Source organism: Eschrichtius robustus, chromosome 11, assembly GCF_028021215.1.
Source record: "Eschrichtius robustus isolate mEscRob2 chromosome 11, mEscRob2.pri, whole genome shotgun sequence".
Classification (NCBI taxonomy): Eukaryota; Metazoa; Chordata; class Mammalia; order Artiodactyla; family Eschrichtiidae; genus Eschrichtius; species Eschrichtius robustus.
Genome location: NC_090834.1, coordinates 74688451 through 74710465, shown reverse-complemented (window position 1 = coordinate 74710465; position 22015 = coordinate 74688451). Strand labels below are relative to the sequence as shown.

At 41.3% G+C, this 22015-nt stretch overlaps 1 long non-coding RNA gene across 1 annotated transcript in view; it reads left to right on the top strand.

Moving 5' to 3' along the window:
* LOC137772514 (uncharacterized) overlaps positions 1-22015 on the top strand; it is a 47900-nt gene that overhangs the window by 19560 nt on the left and 6325 nt on the right. The window lies entirely within an intron of this gene.

Below are 22015 nucleotides of genomic sequence, written 5' to 3'. Positions count from 1 at the left end.
AATTTTTTTTTTAAAGCAAAACAGAAGTTTAGATTTTAATCATATTTGTAGGGTTTCTAAGTCTTTGTTTTACAGAATTGCTTGTTTGCTTCAGCTGTCTCCTTCCCATGTCTGCTGTTGGAGGAGATGAGGACAGGTCTGGAGTCAAAACACTTGTTATTTTGTGTCCTGGTGTCTATTTTCTGAGTGTGAAATATTCCCTTCCTTTGTTAAGATTCCTGAGGAGTTTTTTTTTTTTTCTTTTATAATAAAACCAAACCCCACCTTTGTCCCTACGTTTCCCCTACTGTTTCTGGCTGTTTTTGTGTTGGCTGCAGCAGGCGGGCTATGGTTTTTTCTTACCATGACAACTTCTAATTGCCATGTACATACAGTATGTTCAGAGTTAGATAACTACTCATTGTAAACAAACTGTGTTAACTGCCCAGAGCAGCTCTTATAAATCAACCTAACATTTAAAAAAAAAAAAAAAAAAAGGTTATGGGGGGGACTTCCCTGATGGCGCAGTGGTTAAGACCCCGTGCGCCCAATGCGGGGGGCCTGGGTTCGATCCCTGGTCAGGGAACTAGATCCCACATGCGTGCCGCAACTAAGATTTCTCATGCCACAACTAAGGAGCCAGCAAGCCACAACTAAGGAGCCAGCAAGCCACAACTAAGGAGCCAGCGAGCCGCAACTAAGAAGCCCGCCTGCCACAACTAAGAAGACTGCCTGCCACCACTAAGACCCGGTACAACCAAATAAATAAAAAACCATTTTTAAAAAATTGCCATAAGGGGATTAAGCAGAATATGATGTCATGAGAAAAATCTGTGAGAATTTGTCTGATGACACTAGTCTGGAAGTGTTGACCACAACAAGAAGAGGAGCTGGACCCTACATTTACACCACTAGGGTGATTGATGCAAGCCTCTCTGGAATCCTCCCATGCCCAGATAAGCGTGAACACTTACCACAGTCCCTGAAGCCTAGTAGGCCTGCACTAAAGGCTTGTTGACTAAATTAATGAGTGAATGGGTCTGGGAATGAGCTAGCATATTTTGGGTTCTGGGCCATCAGAAACCAGGCCTTGGCTCTAATCTGGGTTAATCAGGAGTTGTTTGGTTTCTATGTCAAGGTGGACTGGCACATTAACTATGTTTTGAGTTGCGCTGATCTCTTAGCTGAGGACATGTTTGTCTACCTGTGTCAACACAACTCTGGGTACAACATTATACTGAGATGGTACTGGCTGGGATTCTGGCTGGATTGTAAACTGGTTTCTGAACTGATATGCTAGGATTGGTCAGTGCTTTGTTCGGCAGTACATATACTGAAATAGGATTGGTCAGCAGGTCTAATCTTGGATATGGCTTCCAGTTTAGGCTATGGATCAGTCTGGCACTTTCCTTGGCAATGGAATTAGCCCATAACTGAAATCATGAACTAAATAACAGGTATGAGATGATACCTCATTGTGGTTTTGATTTGCATTTCTCTGATGATTAATAACGTTGAGCACCTTTTCACATACCTGTTGGTCATTTGTATGTTTTCTTTGGAGAAATATCTATTCAGAACCTTTGCCCATTTTTTTATTGAGGTATGGTTGATTTACAATGTTGTATTAATTTCTGCTGTACAGTAAAGTGACAGTTATACATATATATACGTTCTTTTCTGTATTCTTTTCCGTTATAGTTTATCACAGGATATTGAATACAGTTCCGTATGCTGTACAGTAGGACCTTGTTGTTTATCCATTCTATATATAATAGTTTGCCCCTTTGCCCATTTTTTAATTGGGTTATTTGTTCTTTTGCTATTGAGTTTGATGAGTTCCTTATATTTTTTAATATTAACCCCTTATCAGATATATGATTTGCAAATATTTTCTCCTACTCCATAGGTTGTCTTTTCATTTTGTTGATGGTTTCATTTTGTGTGCAGAAGCTTTTTAGTTTGATGTAGTCCCACTTACTTACTTTTGTGCTTATTGCCTTTGCATTTGGTGTTAAATCCAAAATATCTGTAAGCAAGTTTTAAACTCTAGTTTGTTAGTTTGCTTTTTGCCATGGAGCAAGTTAGTAATTCTGAAACTACCTTTTGTGCATTCTAAGACAGAGAAACTTAGTAAACATATGTGAATAATTTCTAGATTTCTCACTGTCAGAAACGAGTTCAAATATGGAAAGGAAGAAGGCTAGAATGAACCCTATGGTAATAGAGTGAAATTGAGGGAATCAGTATAAACTCATGGTTCTATACAAATAGATGAATGGATGGCTGATTGGTAGTTAGTTCATTTCCTGGGTCCTCTGAAAAGCAGACATCAAGACAGGATTAAATGTGCAAGGAATTTATTAAGGGAAGTGTCTTTGAGAGAGAAAATGGGTAGGGAGCCAGAGAAGGCTGGGAGATCTGTCAGACTGCAGTACAACTCTGACCCTGAGTGAAGGAGAGAAGGAAGGAAGGAAGGGAGGAAAGAAGGGAAGAAGGAAGGAAAGAAGGAAAGGAGAGAGGGAGGGAGGGAAGGAGGAAGGAAGGAAGGGAGGGAGGGAGGGAGGGAGAAAGGGAGGAAGGGAGGAAGGGGGGAATGCTTAGACAGCCACTCAGGTCTAAGAAAACTTTTCCAGGCCATCAGGTAGCCTTCCAGCTGAAGTCTCCATAAGAAGAGCAACAAGTCTCTCAGGAAGGGGCCTGCCTTAGTATCCTTGCTGTGCTCAGTCACTGGCTAGGGAAGCATGGCCTTGGCACAAACATAAGGATGAATTTCCAAGCACAGCAGCAGAGGCCTACAGTCAGTTATGGTCCCTGTAGTCAGAGACATGAGAAGCACTTTCTCATAGCGGCCATAGTCCACCTATTGTGCCGTGCAGACCTACTTCTCTGTACTGTACAGGTTCGGGGAGCACCTCCTCCATGCTGCCCATGGGCCTCTCTTTCTGAGGGGAAACTTCCTTCCTGAGGGAGGTGTGTTGGAAGAACTACAGCATCTATTGCTGCATTTGATCTTAAGGCTTCATTTAGTACTCATCCTCTCCTTCCTCCACTATGCATTCTTTTTTTTTTTTTTTTTAATCTTTATTGGAGTATAATTGCTTCACAATACTGTGTTAGTTTCTGTTGTACACCAGAGTGAATCAGCCATATGCATACATATGTCCCCATGTCCCCTCCCTCTTGAGCCTCCCTCGCATCCTCCCTATCCCCCCTCTGTAGGTCATTGCAAAGCACCAAACTGATCTTCCTGTGCTATGCTGCAGCTTCCCACTAGCTATTTGACATTCAGTAGTGTATATATGTCGACGCTAGTCTCACTTTGCCCCAGCTTCCCCCTCTCCTAACCATGTCCTCAAGTCCATTCTCTTCGTCTACGTCTTTATTCCTGCCCTGCCACTAGGTTCATCAGTACCATTTTTTTTTTTTTTAGATCCCATATATATGTGTTAGCATACGGTATTTGTTTTTCTCTTTCTGACTTACTTCACTCTGTATGACCGTCTCTAGGTCCATCCACCTCACTACAGATAACTCAATTTTGTTTCTTTTTATGGCTGAGTAATATTCCATTGTATATATATGCCACATCTTCTTTATCCATTCATCTGTCGATGGACATTTAGGTTGGTTCCATGTCCTGGCTATTGTAAATAGAGCTGCAATGACATTGTGATACATGTCTCTTTTTGAATTATGGTTTTCTCAGGGTATATGCCCAGTAGTGGGATTGCTGGGTCATATGGTAGTTCTATTTTTAGTTTTTTAAGGAACCTCCATACTGTTCTCTATAGTGGCTGTATCAGTTTACATTCCCACCACCAGTGCAGGAGGGTTCCCTTTTCACCACACCCCTTCCAGTATTTATTGTTTCTAGATTTTTTGATAATGGCCATTCTGACCGGTGTGAGGTGATACCTCATTGTAGTTTTGATTTGCATTTCTCTAATAATTAGTGATGTTGAGCATCTTTTCATGTGCCTCTTGGCCATCTGTATGTCTTCTTTGGTGAGATGTCTATTTAGGTCTTCTGCCTATTTTTTAATTGAATTGTTTGTTTTTTTGATATTGAGCTCCATGAGCTGTTTGTATATTTTGGAGATTAATCCTTTGTCCGTTGTTTTGTTTGCAAATATTTTCTCCCATTCTGAGGGTTGTCTTTTCGTCTTGCTTATGGTTTCCACTATGCATTCTAAATTCCCCTCACCCTCAGCTACTACCCCAGCAGATCTGCATGGCTTACCTGATAGTGCAACTCAAACTTTTATCTCTGAGGGGTCTGAACCCATTGATAATCATACCCTTCTCGGTCCAGGTTTGCTACATGTAACCATTCATAGTTATAATGGATTAAAAGAATTCCAGGAGGTGCTCAAGTGGATAGAAGAGGCCTGATATACTCAACTTGCCACAAAGTGGCTGACTGCTCTCTTGGAGGAATAATGTCATAAAAGCAAGCTGTTCAAGACAGAGTGAACTTCACTAAAGCACTCACCAATTTCATAGCTTCTTTTCAAACTCAGGTAGTATAAATCAAGGTGCTATGGTCTAAACGATTGTATCACTCCCCCCTCCAAAAATTCATATGTTAAAAACCTAACCCCCAAAGATGATAATATATTAAGAGATGGGAACTTTGGGAGGTGCTTAGAATGGGATGAATGCCTTATAAAAGAGACTCCACAGAGATCCCTGGCCCCTTCCACCATGTGAGGACACAGGGAGAAGGTGCCTGCTAATGAACCAGAAAGAGGGCCATCACCAGAAAGTGACCGTGCTGGCGCCTTGATCTTGGACTTTCCAGCCTCTAGAGCTGTGAGCAATAAATTTCTGTTGTTTGTAAGCTACCCCGTCTGTGGTATTTTGTTATAACAGCCAAATGCACAGGCAAATACAATTAACTTTTAAGTTTTGCCCAGCATTATGCTCTTTAATATTCTGGAACAAACTGACACTCTGCTGGTGTTTAGGTTCTCTCTTGGATCCATGAGGTCACAGCTATTTCATAACAATACTAAGATGTTATTTATGTTAACATCAATGGAGTCATCACTGCTAACTTTAAATAAATTAATAAAAAGGTCTTTAAATTTTCTTTGGTTCCATTTCCAATATAAGTGTTAAGAAATCTGGAGATGAGAAAACCAGAGGATTTCTGCTTTAGGACAAAAGGGTTTTTTTTTTTTCCCTTGGAAAAAAAAAAGACATACATAGTTTTATTTCTCTATTACTATTGCTCCTGGAATAGTCTCAGCCATTTATGTTGGACTACCTTTAACCAAAGCAACTAACTTCTATTGTACAGAGAAAACTGGCAGATGGATAAATGAGAATTGCTTGTTGTACAGGAGCATTTTAGCAGACTAGCAAAGCTCATGAACACATATACTACACCTTTCTACAGCCACATACATCCCTTTCAGCTTCTGAAAGTGGCAAAGAAAACATGTTTATTACCATGACCCAAGTTACAGCCTCTCTATAACACATAAAAGTAAGAAGCAAAACTATGTATACTCAAAACTATGATTAGTAATAATCAACAATACAGTATTCTACATTACTTAGAAGTTATCTAGGTATTCAATGATTATCTAGTAATTAACCTAATATCAGTCCAATGTTGGGTTTTTTTTTGTTTTTTGTTTTTGTTTTTGTTTTTGGCCAAGCCACTCAACTTGCGGGCTCTTAGTTCCCTGACCAGGGATTGAACTCATGCCGCCCTGCAGTGGAAGCACAGAGTCCTAACCACTGGACTGTCAGGGAATTCCCAGTCTAATGTTTTAAGTTAAAGAACTTGAAAATTAACTTCAGGTTACTACAAAACATACATACTACAAAATATAATTATTATTGAAATAAAAATGTTGTCAGTATAATGATTCAGTTTAGTTGAGTACAAATTTACATTTCATAATCTTAAATATTGTTAATGCCCTTCAGCCAAAGACCACCAGGACCACTCCTGTAGTTGAACAAGTTTGGTTTTGTAGTAGGAGAGAACATACACCATAGGAAACTGTGGGGCGGCTCAGTAAAAGGATGTTAGAAAGGACCTATACAACTAGGGATTTGGTTGGGTGATTTTGGAGAAGGTACAGGAAGAGAGGGTTTACTCTGGGTGAAAGCGGGGACAATCTATGATTATCTCAATACATCTTATTCATAGGGAGGGCACACTAATGCAAGCATAGAGCTATGATTGGTAAAGCAGTATCAGTCATATACTAGCTGGTCTAGAGAGATATTTGGTATTTTATGGCTTGGACAATGTTCTTGTTTTGTCTATGTTCAGACATGATTATTGGAGTGGGCTTGTTTTTGTATTAATCTGTCATGGTCACAGACAGAGTGGCCTTGTCTGATGTTGACGTTCTGTGAAATAGTTCATGTCCAACAGGAGAACATTAAGACCCAGCTGTGAGTGCCAAGCCAGCTCATAGCAACACCAAGGCCCAGCAGCAGATAGCACCAGGCCAGCTCCTGGATGTCAGGGGCTGCTTTTTTTCTCTAGTAACATTATGTAGAAGTAATGTTAGCTTATTTGGTCAGTAAACCTCCAGACGTTTAGGAAAAACAAATACAAATAGAACAAAATGTAGATTTGTATTATACTTAACACTGATAAATCAGAGAAGAGATAGCTATTTCTTAAAACCAAAATTGTTAAATGAGTCTTGAAGGGGTTCAGAACATGCCACCTCAAAATATGCTGATTTGGCCTACTGATTATTTTGAGCTAAAGGCACTTGGAAAATAGCAGATGCAAGAAGGGCACTCTGACCTCCCCTTTCTTCTTGAAAGCAAGAGGTAAAACTCCCATGTGAAAGATGCCCTCTTTGCACCTGGAAGAAAAGGACATTCTTATCACCAGAGACAGGGAATGGAGGCCACAAAGAATCTGTACCTTGTTAGAAGAACCCTATTTTCCTTGAGCCTCCCCATATATTCTGTTAGAATTTTTTTAGTTTAGCACATTTAAAGTATTAGATGCTTGGTTTCCTTAGTTTAAGAGAATTTTAGGAACATTTGATTTATGTGCGTGCTTAGTTATCTCTATAAGCCAATCAGAGCAGAGCTCCTTTAATTTAGAAGTCGTTATAATCTAATTTATTTATTTATTTATTTTAAAAATTGTTATTTATTTATTTATGGCTGCATTGGGTCTTCGTTGCTGCGTGCGGGCTTTCTCTAGTTGTGGCGAGCAGGGGCTACTCTTCATTGCAGTGCGTGGGCTTCTCATTGTGGTGGCTTCTCTTGTTGCAGAGCACGGGCTTTAGGTATGCGGGCTTCAGCAGTTGTGGCACACGGGCTCTAGAGCACAGGCTCAGTAATTGTGGCACAAGGGCTTAGTTGCTCCGCAGCATGTGGGATCTTCCTGGACCAGGGATCAAACCCATGTCCCCTACATTGGCAGGTGGATTCTTAACCACTGCACCACTAGGGAAGTCCCTATAATCTAATTTATTAATATCATCTGGAGATAGGTAGACATTCTGAAACTGAGTCCCCCTAAAGCCGAGTTCCCTTACCCAATTTTTGATTTTCTTTCTAACCCAAACTTTATTTCCTTTTTTTCTTCTCTGACCTCAATCCTGTGCTAACTAAACACTAATCAACCAGAGTCAGATGACTAAAACTGATGTTGTTGATAACATCATTAATGTACTAAAATTGCTGTTGTAGATATCATTATTAACTTAAACAAACTCAGGTTGTTTCTCCAGGGCAAGATGAGCTAATAGGCCTCTGAGCCATGGACCACTTGGCCAGAGAATCACAAACCAGAGACATCCTGATTCCCAAAACTACAATTAAGAAATGTCACAAGAAGATGATTAACCCCAGCCTCTTTGTTCTCCCCCTTGAAAAAACTCCTAACTCAAAGACCAAGTTGGAGTGGAGACTTGTCTCCCACTCCCTTGCTTGGTGCCCTGCAATAAATCCTTACTTTGCTGCAAATTCCCACTGCCAGAGTTTGGCTTTCTGTACTGCTGGCACACGAGCACTTTGCTCAGTTACAATTTCACACTCATACACGGAGAGGTAAAGGCCTTTCTAAATTACACAGAGATATAGATTTATAGCTTTAAATCTACAATTTCAGCTGCAAGTCAAGAGTAAAAACAGAAACACAAAAACTTACTAGTTTGGATATCAAAGAGCTGTTTCCCATCCAGGTAGAAGTCTGTTCTCCTTCCTGGTTTGCATGGTCTTAAGGTGGACAAATAGAGAAACAAATATGACTAACAAAATTTGGGGAATAACTTATCAGCCATAAGCAATCCAGAAACAAACAAAAAGAAGCACAGAATTAATAGTGACAACAAGAAACTAGAGAAACATATATTACCTAACTCAGATTTGGCTGTTTGCCACTCAAAAGCCAATACTTGAGAGGCAAGTGTTGACTGGAAAGGAAAGATTGCTTTATTCAGGAGGCCAGCAACATGGGGAGAAATAGGACTTGTATCCAAGAACCAACTCCCAAGATTCTGCTTGACCATGAAAGCTTTTTAGAGGGAGAAAAGGGAAGTTAATCGCAGTTAATCATTCGGGGAGGGGCTCAGAGTCTTTTATCTTCCACTGTGTGCAGATTTTCTTCTGACTGGTTGGTGGTGGGGTAACAGGGTGTTGCTCCAGGAATCATACCCAGCCTGAAGTTACCATCCTCCACCTGGGTGGGGGCCTTAGTTCCTACAGAAGAACTCAAAGATATTGTTATGTATATTCCTTGAGGAAGAACCAGGACCCTGCTTTATTATTGCACTATGGTTTCCTGACTGCTCCTCCTTTGTTTCTGCGTTCCCTCTCTTCCCTGATAAGCAACTGTTTGAATCTGCCCATTGGTACTCAGGGAAGGTCTAGGAGGCTGAAGCTTCTTTCCTACAAACAAGAAATGGGGGACACAGAAAGGATTTGCATCCGAAAGGATTTCTACTGAGGAGGGCCCCACAGGATCCTGCTCAGTTTCACACAGTGTCAGCAAAGTTCTATTGCCACTTAGCATTCACCTATAGGAGCCAAAAAATAAGTGGCTGGGTTTAAGACGCCCATGAGGTTCCTTCTCCAGCAATGTAATATACCTGGCCCTTTTGAAACCGTGCACCTCAGATTGGGACTTGAACCCACGTGCCAGGACTCGAACCCAGCCTAAACCCTGATTGGAACTTGAACCCACGCGGCTGGGACTCCAACCCAGCCAAAACCCACAGTCTTCCAACTGAGATCACACACCTGGTTTCAGGACTTAATGAAGCTCAGGTTCTTGATGTCTCATCACAGAAAGAATTCAGTGAGTGACCAAATGATACGTAAGAAGTGGATTTATTTAGAAAGAAACACACTCCACAGACAGAGTGTGGGCCATCTCAGAAGGCGAGAGCAACACCAGGGTATGAGGTTGTCAGTTTTTATAGGGGTGGGTAATTTCATAGGCTAATGAGTGGGAGAAGTATTCCAGCTATTTTGGGGAAGGGGTGGGGATTTCTAGGAATTGTGCCACTGCCCACTTTTTGACCTCTGTGGTCGGCCTTGGAACTGTCATGGCACCTGTGGGTGTGTCATTTAGCTTGCTGATGTGTTACAATGAGCACATATTGAGGCTCAAGGTCTAGTGGAAGGCGACTCCACCATCTTGGACCTGTTTGCTTCTAATCAGTTTATGCCGTGTTTGGGCTATGTCATTCTTTTAAAGATTGTGCCCTGCCCCCTTCCCTCCTGTTTCAACACATGTGGGTTCAAGTCCCAATCAGAGTTGCACGGTTTCACACTCTCACCACTTGTTTGTAGTCCTTTCTTAAAGATAAAGCAAAGCATGGACTTGGGAGAAGACTACCTGGGCTCTACCACTTACTAGCTGTGTGACCTCGGGCAAGTTACTCATCTTCTTTGTGCTCCAGTTTCCTCATTTGTAAAATGAGGATTTCAATAGTGTTATTTCATAGAGTTGTTACAAGGATTAAATGACCTAATATTTATTTGGAAAGTACTTATAACAGTGCCTAGCACATATTCAGTGTTATATAAATATTACATAAAGATATGTGAATAATTTGCTGTCTCGTTTATCTATTTTCAAGTAATATGTTCAGGTACTCTAATGCTATGTACGTGATAACGTTAAAACTTTCTCAGAGGAAAAGGAGTGGGGAGGGACAAGGTATATGTACAAAAAAACAGATGTGGTTTATTTTTTTTTTCACCATCATCCCTTCTATATTCCCTGTTTGTGAGGAACTTTTTTCGAAGACACTTGACATCCCTACTCGCATATTTGTGCAGAGGACAGACTCTTGTTCGGTTCTATTGCAAGATCTCCTTCCGTAGCATGCTTTGTCCTGCTGAAAGAACCCTTCCTTTCAGTTCCTCTCCCTAATGCTGCAGATCTGCTCCTTTGCCCCAGTCCTGCCCCCACGGCCCCGAACTAGTGGGAGAATCTCCTAGATGCAGAATGCCTGCCTTGCTAACCACACAGATGGACCAGACATGGCCTCTGCCTTCAGGTCACTCACAGACCAAGAGGATCAGTACTGTGTAATCTTGAAACTAGCCATTTTGGCTGTATATGAGAACTTGACCTGCTTTCATGTGGTTCTCTAGCATAATTTACATCCACACGTCTGACTGTAATCAGTCAGTTATGTCTTATATTAAGCCACCCAGAAAAATAACCACTTCCTTAGAGGAAATTATGTTAGACCAACGTCTTCTGTGGGTTTTTTTCCTGGTGCATTTCGAGCCCTGGTCCAGGAAGATCCCACATGCCGCAGAGCAACAAAGCTCGTGCACGACAACTACTGAGCCTGTGCTCTAGAGCCCATGAGCCACAAGTACTGAGCCCGCGTGCCACAACTACTGAAGCCTGTGCGCTTAGATCCCATGCTCCGCAACAAGAGAAGCCACCGCAATGAGAAGCCCGCGCACCTCAACGAAGAGTAGCCCCAGCTCGCCGCAACTAGAGAAAGCCTGTGTGCAGCAACAAAGACCCAACGCAGCCAATAAATATATAAATAAATAAATAAATAATTTTAAAAATAAAGATAAAAAATAAAGATTATAGATGAGTTTTAATCTTGTCTATACTTAAGTTTTATATAACCCATTTATATTTTTTTTATTTTTTTATTGAAGTATAGCTGATTTGCAATGTTGCTCTAATTTCTGCTGTACAGCAGTGACTCAGTTATGCACATATACACATTCTTTTTTTATATTCTCTTCCATTATGGTTTATCTATAACCCATTTATTTTAATTTATTTCTCTCAGTTTTCAGATGAGCAAATCAAAATTTTCAAAAATAAGATACTCTCAAAAGCCTACAATGCCTGTTTCTTATTTTAACAACTCAAGTCTGGATATGGCTTGATTCAAATTTAGCTTTGCCTGTTACAGGGATTCCATCATGCAAGCCGCAAGTTCAGGGTTTGCCAGATAAGCTGAGATCTCCTAGCCCCAAAACAATCATCTACCACCATCTCTTCATCCCACTCTCGGGTGCTCTTCCCATTCACCCAGCTAATTTTGCTTCAGCTTCCCCTGGTTTGCCTTTGGGCTTCCTGTAGGACCCGTGTTCAATCAGTCTTTTCTCTCTTCTCAGCTTCAGTCCACCTCAGGCAGGATACAGCTAAGCAGCCTTAGCCAGTGCCCTTGCTGGACCTGCCCTGGATTAGAGAGAGGAAGATTTAGACACCCATTATTGCCCCATGCTGACCTCTAAGTATGGACGAACAAAACAAACGAAGCAAGTCAAAGACTTGCTCTAGTCCCTGGATGTAGAGTGCTTGGGCAGCAAGCATTAGGTTCTTAGTTGGACACTTATGACCCCCAGAAGAAAGAGAGGACGATAAATACTATTGATGAATCCTTGTGGAAAGTAGAGGGGTAACTGAAAGTGGGGGTGCATGCATTGTCTGCAGCTCTGTTATTCAAAGTGTGACCTAGGGACCAGCAGACTCAGCATCACCTGGGAGCATCTCAGGCCCCACCCCAGATCTACCAAATCTGAATATGCATTTTAGTAAGACCTGTAGGTGATTTGTGTGCACACTGTCTAAGGTGAGTCTGGCTTGATCTGTCCTTTCCTGTGAAAGGCCTCAGAGTGTCCAGGGCCTGAGAGACAGACTTGGGCACCCCAAAATTCACAGGAGCCAAATGCTAACCTAGTCATCCACAGAGAGTCACTGCCACAGGGTTTACATACTTGAAGGCTGAATGCCTGCTCATTTCCTTCCCTATCGGCAAACTTAACCCAGGAGGCTAGATCCTCATCAGGTTACCAGGAGAACCTGGGATATTTATTCTCCCCTTCTAAATAATTCAGTGTTTCTCCAAATACATTATTGCCAGCCTAAGCACACTTCAGTCTCCTTCCACTTCTGAAAAGCAATTTTACTTGCCTCATTTTCTCAAGCTTGGGGGACATCTCCTAGTAACTCCCAAACAATTTTGATAATCATGAGTCAGTCACACAACCTCATCTAATCCTCATAACAACTATGCAATAGGTACTAGTATCCCCATTTTACAAATGCAGAAACTGAGGCTCAGAGATGTTAAGTAACATGTTCAAGGTCATACATCTAATAGTAGGGGATCAGAATTCTTGCTGGCCCCAAAGCCAGTGGTTTTAGCACCTGGACCATACACAACCACCTCTTTGGCCTTTTCCTCAGACAAGCTCCAAAGATGCTTTGCAAGCTGTTATTTACAGACATACGACTTGTCTACCTGCTCGTTCGTGTGGTTCATATGTCATGTGTCAACCTCATTATTATGATTACTATCATTTTCATCATCAATTAACATTTGTTGAAAGCGGTCATGGTGCTGGGCACTATAATTTTAATTCCCTGCATGCAGTTTCTGCCTGTATACTCTTCCTTTTAAATAATCACATTGCTAGGAATATTTTCTTTTGAAAGTGTGACAAACTACAAGCAGGTGCTTGTAGTTTCCAGCAGGCATTTGTTTTAGTGCTGAAAGCTGGAGAAAAAATTTGCTCAGTTATTCACTATGTACAAAATCTGAACAATTGATGCCTGCTTTCACACTTCGTGCTTGATGGCTTCAAAGATCAAGATAAAGTCTTTCAACCAGAGGAAAAATAAATCCGTAAGAGCTTAATCTGTGGTCTATCACTACTCAATGTTGAACACCAATGCTTTTATTCTATTCTGATTTCTTTTTATTTTTTTTAAATTTTTATTGGAGTATAGTTGATTTACAATGTTGTGTTGGTTTCAGGTATACAGCAAAGTGAATTAGTATACATGTACATATATCTACTCTTTTTTAGATTCTTTTCCCATGTAGGCCATTACAAAGTATTAAGTAGAGTTCCCTGTGCTATATGATTTCTTCTTAAATTTTATTTTATTTTTTTCCCAAGGCATTTTATTTTATTTTTATTCTCTATTTTTTATTGAAGTATAGTTGATTTACAATGTTGTGCTAATTTCTGCTGTACAGCAAAGTGACTCAGTTACACACATATATACATTCTTTTTTTATATTCTTTTCCATCATGGTTTGTCCCAGGAGATTGAATACAGTTCTGTGTGCCAGAGAGTAGGACCTTGTTGTTTATCCATTCTAAATGTAATAGTTTGCATCTACGAACCCCAAACTCCCAGTCCATCCTTCTCCCTCCTCCACTCCCCCTTGGCAACCACAAGTCTATTCTCTTTTTAAATTTTAAAATGCTAAGATTTACTATTGAAGTTTAGAGTTTTGGGGTTTTTTTAATTTTATTTATTTATTTATTTATTTATTTATTTATTTATGGCTGTGTTGGGTCTTCGTTTCTGTGCGAGGGCTTTCTCTAGTTGCGGCAAGTGGGGGCCACTCTTCATCGCGGTGCGCGGGCCTCTCACTATCGCGGCCTCTCCTGTTGCGGAGCACAGGCTCCAGACGTGCAGGCTCAGCAATTGTGGCTTACGGGCCTATCTCTCCGAGGCATGTGGGATCCTCCCAGACCAGGGCTCGAACCCGTGTCCCCTGCAGTGGCAGGCAGACTCTCAACCACTGCACCACCAGGGAAGCCACTGAAGTTTAGAGTTTTAATGCCTAACCTTCAGATTGTGAATATTTATATCAGTCAGTAAATGGCAACGTAAAGGAAGTCAGGCTTATATTTGAATTTTGGTTAATACACTTACCAGCTCGGTCCCTTTGGGAATGTTACTTCACTTTGCTCAGCCTCAGTTAATCAACCTATTGAAAGAGGTTAATAACTTTTTTTTTCTTTTTTTTGGCCGCACCACACCACTGCGGGATTTTAGTTCCCCAACCGGGGTTTGAACCTGGACCCTCAGAAGGGAAAGTGGGGAGTCCTAACCATTGGACCACCAGGGAATTCCCGAAAGAGGTTAATAAACTCTTAAAAGAGTTCTTATCTTTTAGAGGTACATACTAAATGAAATGATGTGATGGATGGGATTTGCTTCAAAATAATCCAAATGTAGGGGGAAAGTTGGGTGGGTGTATAGTTGAAACAAAACTAGCTAATATGTTAATTGTTGACACAGGGTGATGGGTACCTAGGGATTCATTATACTATTCTCCCTACTTTTGTATATGTTTGAAAATTTTCAATTAAAAGAATGAAAAAAAAATCCTCATAGGTCTTTGTGAATATTAGAAAATATATGTGAAAGTGCTTTAGTCTGGAATAATAGCGACCACTTTTCAAGCATTTACTGTGTGCTATATGCCATTCAGAACACTTTACATACATTATTTCATTTAATTATCACAACACTTGCATGAATTAGGTAATTGTTATTATCTGCATTTTAGAGATGAGGAAAAAGAGACACAGAATTTAAGCAACTCACCCGAGGTCACGCAGCTAATAAGTACCAAAATCAGATTCAAACCTTAGTTGACCTCCAGAGCCCATGCTACATTGCCTCTCATCTGATAAGCATTTGAGTAATAGCCAATAATAGCTGCCATTTTTTGTGTTCCAAACATACTAGGCATCATCCTAAATGTCTGCTCTACTTTATCTCTGATTTGTTCATTTTTTCCCTTTTACTCCTTATGCCTACTGTTTAAAAGTATCTGTCCTAAAAGTTGGAGAAACACAATAATTTCCTTGAAGTCATTAGTTAACAATTAAGGAGTATTGATCAGGAATATTATATTTCTTAGAGAGGAAGAGATCAGTAAGGCTTGAAGGAGTAAGAAAAACCCTTTTGGACCTGGAGCTTCAGCATCCCACAGACCGCCTTTGAGAAGGTGATAAATCTCTGGACTTTCTTCCCCAGAAAAAGCACACATATACATACACACACAAAATTTTGCATTTGATTTCAAGAGGCTTGTGAATTCCCTGAAAGCCATCTGAGAATCCCTGGCCTAGCTAAGAGGGGGGAGAATATTCCCGGCAGAGGCCACAGTACTATTAGTCGCAGAAAGGTGAGTGGAACCATCTGCTGGATGGCCTAGTGCTTGTAAGGAAACAGGGAATCAGACCAGAGAGGCAGAGTGGTAACTAGTCTATGGAGCACACTGCCCTCTGTTCTTACACTTGGATCCCACCCCTAGAAATTTATCTTAAGGAAAAATTAATATAATCATTATTTACAACACTAAAATATCTACATAAAATAATACTATAATACTATCTAATATTGTAACTAAGAAAAAACTGGGAACAACTGAAATTTCAATGATAGAAAAATATTAAAAATTAGGGTGCTTCAAATTGCAAGAATACTATACAGCCATTAAACACAGTCATTGTAAAGCCTTTGTATAAACAAGTGTCTAGAAAAATTGTCCAAGATTTTAAAATAGGCAGAAGAGATTACTGGTGTCGTTTCTGTGGAATGCTAGAGGTTATCTAGCGGACCAACTGAGGATAAACTGATTCTATACGGATGTGCACTTCAGATTGTCTTTCTTCTAACTAGGCTGTTTTACAATTCTTCAGGAAGTTAAATTGTAGAAAACTGATAGTAATGCAAAAGATCTTTGTCCACAAAAATACATGTGAATTTTGTCTGATAGAAATATAATTAATTTCTACTCTGTAAAAAGAGGACCCAAAACATTACATTATATTGTCCTATAAGATATTAATCAGATTTGCATCTCTTAGCAAATTTATTTCATCATTCCTAATTGCCTCTATTTATCTATTCTTCAAATTCTCCTTTGAATTGGTCTTAATATCTTACTGATTCCCATATTAATTAACTAGGTGAAAAATCCTTAGCACCTGCATTAGTTACTCATTGCTTTGTATCAAATAACCCCCAAACTTAGTGGCTAAAACAGCAGACACTTATTATGTCACAATTTCTGTGAGCTAGGAATCTGCAAGTAGCTTAGCTGGGTCTGGGTCAGGGTCTCTCATGAGACTGCAGTCTTCTCAAGGCTCGACTGAAAAAGGATTTTCTTCCAAGCTCACTCATGTGGTTGTTGACAGGTCCCAGAAGATCTGCTTCTAAACTCACTCACGTGGGCATCTTCACAGGGCTGTCTCATGACATGGCAACTGGCTTCTCCCAGAACAGAGCAATCCAAGACAGAGAGAGAATAGCCATGTGGAAGCAACAGTCTTTTTATAACCTAGTATCAGATATGACATCATCATTTCTGCCATATTCTATTCCTTATAAAGGGCCCAGCTAAAAATTATTTTGAGCTGAAGGCATTTGATAACAGACAGGTACAAGAACAGGTTTTTCCCCACCCCGAACTCCCTTTATCTGCCTAAAAGCAGAGCCTCCCAAAAGAAGCTCAACTGTCATACATCTTCTTCCAAGGAGTTTCTTAACCAGGGAAGATTGACCCTATCACCAGAGAGGGCTGTCAGCACCAGGATAAGAGATTACCTAAACAAAACTAGTCTATCTCCCACCTATTCCCCTAAGGTCCATTTATCTTTTCTAAAAGTCATTTGTTTTCCCATAAGTGCTCTTTCTCCATCTCCCCTTTCCCTATTAAGATGGTATATAAGCTCCAAATTCTAACTGCCCCCTTAAGTCACATTTTTCTGTGCGCTCCTGCAAACATATGTGGATTTAAAATTTGTCTTTTCTCCTGTCGATATAAGTTTTTTATCAGTTTAAGTCATAGGCTCCCAATTAGTAAACCTGAGAGAGTGGAGGAAAAGTTTTTCCTTCCTGACACTTAGAAGCCAGTCAATAAGAGCAGCCCTGCTCAACGTGAGGGGACTACACAAGGTCATGACAAGTAGGAGGCAGAAATCATTGGGGCCATTTTAGAGGCTGCACCACAACACATGTGCACAAAAGTCATGCTTTTAAGTCTGAAAATTATACTTTAACACAAGGAAAAGTCTTATGATGTAAAATCACATAAAAAGAGCAGACTATGAAAATGAATATATACCATTATTTCAAACACAGAAATAATACTATGCCTACGGACAAATACTGGCAGAGACAGAAAGAGAGAGTAAAAGAAATGTCTAAGGATATAACAGCTGTGTGAGAGTGGAGTTTAAAATCTGGGGCTCTTCTTTATTTTTATTAATTCTTTTTTTTTTTTCTTTAAAATCACCTCAAGGGACTTCCCTGGTGGTCCAGTGGTAAAGAATCCACCTCGCAATGCAGGGGACGCAGGTTTGACCCCTGGTCGGGGAACTAAGATCCCACGTGCTGCAGGGCAACTAAGCCTGCGCGTGGCAACCACTAAGCTCACGCACCTCAACTGTGTGCCACAAACTACAGAGCCCACGCGCCCTGGAGCCCGCGCCACAACTAAGGAAGAGAAAACCTGCATGCCACAACTAGAGAGAAGTCCATGCGCCACAACGAAGAGCCCGCACTGCAATGAAAGATCCCACGTGCCTCAACGAAGATCCCGCATGCCGCAACTAAGACCCAACACAGCCAAAAAAGATAAAGAAAATAAATAAAATAAATATTTAAAAAAATAGCAATAAAAATAAAATCATCTCAAATATTATTTTGTTTTTTCAACACAAAAGAAAAAATCAAAAGAAGGCTTGACCTCACTGGTATATAAAATATGAAGTCCTAAATTAATCAAACAGGAATGCATCAGGATGAAAGTAAAATTTTTTTTTAATTTTTTTTTTTAAATTTTTATTTTTGGCTGCATTGGGTCTTTGTTGCTGTGCGCCAGCTTTCTCTGGTTGTGGAGAGCAGGGGCTACTCTTCATTGCAGTGTGCAGGCTTCTCATTGCAGTGGCTTCTCTTGTTGCGGAGCACGGGCTCTAGGTATGCAGGCTTCAGTAGTTGTGGCATGCAGGCTCAGTAGTTGTGGCACAGGAGCTCTAGAGCACAGGCTCAGTAGTTGTGGCACACGGGCTTAGTTGCTCCGTGGCATGTTGGATCTTCCCGGGCCAGGGCTCAAACCCGTGTCCCCTGCATTGGCAGGCAGATTCTTAACCACTGCGCCACCAGGGAGGCCCCCGATTTTTTTTTTATATATATAAATTTATTTATTTATTTTTGGCTGCGTTGGGTCTTTGTTGCTGCACATGGGCTTTCTCAAGGTGTGGTGAGTGGGGGCTACTCTTCGTTGCGGTGCATGGGCTTCTCATTGCGGTGGCTTCTCTTGTTGCAGAGCACGGGCTCTAGGCGTGTGGGCTTCAGTAGTTGTGGCGTGTGGGCTCAGTAGTTGTGGCTCGCAGGCTCTAGAGCGCAGGCTCAGTAGTTGTGGTGCACGGGCTTAGTTGCCCCATGGCACGTGGGATCTTCCCAGACTAGGGCTTGAACCTGTGTCCCCTGCATTGGCAGGCAGATTCTTATCCACTGCGCCACCAGGGAAGTCCCCCAAAGTCAGTTTTAAGGAATAAAGGAATTTGCTTCAGTTTCAGTTGCATTTTCTCTAAATTAATAAACTGAGGCAGGACTTCCCGGGTGGCGCAGTGGTTAAGAATCCACCTGCCAATGCAGGGGACACAGGTTCGAGCCCTGGTCTGGGAAGATCCCACATACCGCGAAGCAACTAAGCCCGTGCGCCCCAACTACTGAGCCCACACACCACAACTAATGAAGCCCACGCCTAGAGACCATGCTCCACAACAAAAGAAGCCACAGCAATGAGAAGCCCATGCACCCCGACGAAGAGTAGCCCCCGCTCGCCGCAACTAAAGAAAGCCCGAGTGCAGCAACAAAAACCCAAAGCAGCCAAAAATTAATTAATTAATTAATTTTAATAATAATAAAATAAATTAACTGAGGCAAATTTGGAGCCAGGTTGACTGAATACTCTGAACTCCTTTTGAATAAGTGAGTGGCATGTTTGGTCTGCTCCCTAGCCAACACATCAGCAATGAATAGAGGGCTAGTTCATGGTTAACAACTGTCCCTCTGCGAGGGGGAGAGAGAAAAGCCCTGATTTGTAGCATTTGCAGGGATAAATACTCCTACCATGGCCATTTTTGCAATGTCATTGAGTGCAGAACTGGGAAGAGATGTGCAGTAATACACACTGTTATATAAGATTTCCACCCTGCAGATAGTTGATGTAAATACCTTCAAGAACATAGGTAATGGTAAAATGTAGCAGAATAAGGAAGTGATGAGTTTTGATCATTTTTTTGTCTTTGTTCGTGATGTAATTTATTTAATTGTAAGTTTATAAAAGTTAATTTTTAATAATGGCATTGTTTAACAGTTGGCTCACAAAATTCCTAAAAATTGAACAGCTGGCTCTCTTGAGCTGTTACAAACCAGTTCCGACATAACAATAAAGATCAAAAGTTTGCTCTCTATCAGTTACGTGATAGTGAAAGGTAAGTGGTTATTGCCAGCAAAAATTATTGGCCTAAAAATTAGGAATTTGCAGAAGACAGTTTTATCACCAGATTTCTTTTCATTCAGAATTAGCTTCACAGGTATAAATATAAAAGTATGTGTTGATCTGAGACTCCAGTTTGGAAGGATTTGTGAGTGGAGACATGAATGACTTTAGAAAGAGGTAATTTCTGCTAGAATCTAACAACCAAATGGCTCTAAAATAGAGCCCATCAAGAGATTTGAACAGACAGTTCATAGTAAAGAACTAGAATGGCCCTTCATCATATGATAAAAAGACTAGTCTTTCAAGAGAGTAAGACAAGTCACAGACCGGGAGAAAATATTTGCAAAAGACATATGTGATGTAGGACTGTTATTCACAATATACAAAGAACTCTTTAAACTCAACAATAAGAAAACAAACAACCCAATTGAAGAATGAGCAAAAGACCTGACAGCTCACCAAAGAAGATATACAGATGGCAAATAAACATATGAAAAGATGCTCAACATCATATGTCATTAGGGAATTGCAAATTATAATATCAGTAAGATACTACTACACACCTATTAGAACGGCCAAAATCCAAAACACTGTTAGCACCAAGTGCTGAGAAGGATGTGGAGCAACAGGAACTCTCATTTATTGTGGTGGAAATGCAAAATGCTACAGCCACTTTTTGGAAGACAGTTTGACAGTTTCTTACAAAATTAAATGTACTCTTATTATATGATCCAGCAATTGCACTCCTTATCAAAATGAGTTGAAAACTTATGTTCATACAAAACCCTACACACAGATATTTCTAGCAGCTTTATTCATAATTGCCCAAACTTGGCAGCAACCAAGATGTCCTTCAACAGATAAATGAATGAAGAAACTGTGGCAGATCCTGACAGTGGAATATTATTCAGCCCTAAAAAGAAATGATCTATCAAGCCATGAAAAGACATGGAGAAATCTTTAATGCATATCACTATGTGAAAAAAGCCAATCTGAACAGTATGATTCCAACTACATGACATTCTGAAAAATGCAAAACTATGGAGAGAGTAAAAAGATCAGTGGTTGTCAGAAGTTAGGAGAGTGGAAGGAATGAATTAGCAGAGCACAGAACATCTTTAGGGCAGTGAAACTACTCTGTAGGATACTATAATGGTAAATACATGCCATTATAAATTTGTCCGAACTCAAGGAATGGACAAGAGTGAACTATAAGGTAAACTATGGAATTCAAGTGATAATGATGTGTCAGTATAGGTTCATCAATTGTAACAAATGTACCACTCTGGTGGGAGATGTTGATAGGGGAAGAGGCTGTGCATGTGTGGGAACAGGCAGTATAAGGGAACTCTGTATCTTCTGCTCAGCTTGCTGTGAGCCTAAAAGTGTTCTTAAAAATGTCTATTTAAAAAAAAAAAGGGGGAGACCTTCAAGATGGCGAAGGAGTAAGACATGGAGATCACCTTCCTCCCCACAAATACATCAGAAATACATCTACATGTGGAACAACTCCTACAGAACACCTACTGAACGCTGGCAGAAGACCTCAGACTTCCCAAAAGGCAAGAAACTCCCCATGTACCTGGGTAGGGCAAAAGAAAAAAGAAAAAACAGAGACAAAAGAATAGGGACGGGACCTGCACCTCTGGGAGGGACCTGTGAAGGAGGAAAAGTTTCCACACACTAGGAAGCCCCTTCACTGGCAGAGATGGTGGGTGGGTGAGGGGAAACCTTCAGAGCCACGGAGGAGAGAGCAGGAACAGGGGCGCAGATGGCAAAGCGGAGAGATTCCCGCACAGAGGATCGGAGCCGACCAGCACTCACCAGCCTGAGAGGCTTGTCTGCTCATCCGCCCGGGCGGGCGAGGGCTGGGAGCTGAGGCTTGGGCTTCGGTCGAATCCCAGGGAGAGGACTGGGGTTGGCTACGTGAACACAGCCTGAAGGGAGCTAGTACGCCACAGCTAGCCAGGACGGAGTCCGGGAAAAAGTCTGGACCTGCCGAAGAGGCAAGAGACCATTGTTTCGGGGTGCACGAGGAGAGGGGGCTCAGAGCACCGCCTAAACGAGCTCCAGAGACGGGCGTGAGCCGCAGCTATCAGCGTGGACCACAGAGACGGGCATGAGATGCTAGGGCTGCTGCTGCCGCCACCAAGAAGCCTGTGTGCAAGCACAGGTCACTCTCTACACCTCCCCTCCCGGGAGCCTGTGCAGCCTGCCACGGCCAGGGTCCCGTGATCCAGGGACAACTTCCCCAGGAGAACACATGTTGTGCCTCAGGCTGT